The sequence below is a fragment of the Aplysia californica genome, unplaced genomic scaffold (assembly GCF_000002075.1).
Source record: "Aplysia californica isolate F4 #8 unplaced genomic scaffold, AplCal3.0 scaffold00035, whole genome shotgun sequence".
Classification (NCBI taxonomy): domain Eukaryota; kingdom Metazoa; phylum Mollusca; class Gastropoda; order Aplysiida; family Aplysiidae; genus Aplysia; species Aplysia californica.
The window spans coordinates 2213997-2215525 of NW_004797305.1; the positions used below are offsets into that span (position 1 = coordinate 2213997).

General features: G+C 47.3%; 1 long non-coding RNA gene across 13 annotated transcripts in view; it reads left to right on the top strand.

Annotated features, from left to right (window-relative positions):
• Nucleotides 1-1529, top strand: part of LOC106014205 — a 15914-nt gene that overhangs the window by 3998 nt on the left and 10387 nt on the right. For 3 of the 13 annotated variants that reach the window (XR_004859533.1, XR_004859525.1, XR_004859527.1), the window contains exon 1: nucleotides 634-780. The exons of 1 other annotated variant lie outside the window; for it this stretch is intronic. This is a non-coding gene — a long non-coding RNA (uncharacterized LOC106014205). 9 more of the 13 variants (XR_001185540.2, XR_004859534.1, XR_004859528.1 and 6 more) reach the window with 9 other exon arrangements.

Consider the following 1529-nt stretch of genomic DNA (forward strand, 5'->3'; position numbering starts at 1 on the left):
TGTGTGTGTGCGTGTGTGTCGGTTTGTAGGTGTATGTGTATATAGATGTGTTGTGTGTTTGTGTGTGTGTGTTTGTAGGTGTGTGTATGGGTGTGTTGATGTGTGTGTGTGAGTGTGTGTGTTTGTATGTGTGTGTTTGTGTGTGTGCGTGTATGTGGATGGGTGTATCCTCCTACCTCCCCTCATCTCCCCTGCCTCTCTCCCCTCTCTCTCTCTCTCTCTCTCTCTCTCTCTCTCTCTCTCTCTCTCTCTCTCTCTCTCTCTCTCTGCGTGTATGAGGGATTGTCATTGCGACCACATCACTCACTATACATTGGTGGTGGGTGTTGATGAATCAATTGTAACGCCGGCGGCGTTGGGTGGGTGGGGGTGTGGCACCTACCCACACCCCCTCCCTTCTTCCCACCCTCCCTAAACCACTCGTACGTATCGATTTTCCCGTTAGACAATCCAGTGGTCTACCATGGCATCCGCCTTCTCTCCCACTGTATGATAGCCACTCAGAGTCCTGTCGAATAAGACTGAGCATGAAAAATTCATCCGGCTGTGGCTCTTGCTTTTGGCTCCAGTATCGGTGTGCGCGCGCCACTACGACGGCGACGGTAGAGAGTTCTCTCCCTTTCCCAGTGTGTGCTTCTTCTACTCCGGCTTGATTCTGCTGTTTACCGGGGGGGATCCCTTGTCCCCCTCCCTCTTCCTCCTCCACCACCTCGTCCACGTGTGTTGGGGGGCCATTTGCTGCTGAGCTGGATTCCTCCGGGGAAATCGTCGCCCTGTGCTGTATGCGTGCGTGCGCGTGTTGTGAGCGTGTATCTGCGCGTGCGTGCGCGTGTTCTTTTCGAGATGGTTGATATTGTGTAGGATAAGAAGTATACACGTGATTCGGACATTGTGTTTGATTGTAGTGGCGATTTATTCAGTGAAGACGTGTGTTTCTGTGGACTTTTTTTAAATCAACTTTAGTTCTTTTTTAAGAAACGTTTTACCGTAACCCGTTTGACTGATTAATTAGCTAAAATTATATAATCAAGAGGAGCCTAAATCTCGAAATACAGTATTGTGTTCTCAGTTTTGAAACTTTGCATTCGATAGTTTGTTCCAGACGTGGTGTAGGCCTACCATAATGTGTTAAAATCTTCTCTTTTTTTACGGAATCTCCTCGAGTGTCGTCGTTATCGCCCGTTCACGCTTGATTTGTGCTCTGGCAGTTGTGGTCATTTTTAAGACACGAAGGGGTTGGGTTGGGTTGTGACGTGGTTTGGTGCGGAACCACTGCTGCTACTTCAACTTCCAGGCTGTCCATGAATATACTATTATGATTTATGCCACAGGTTTTCGCTTTTGGTAGAAAATCCTGAATCAATGTGTCACAGATGTTGTCGCTGAAGATGTTTTAAATTGTCCATATAGCGAAAAATAAAAATCAACATGGGAAACCAAACGCAAAGTATATGAGCAGACAAAAAAACCCGGTTCGCATCCGTTTACTCATTCTCTCTCTCTCTCTCTCTCTCTCTCTCTCTCTCTCT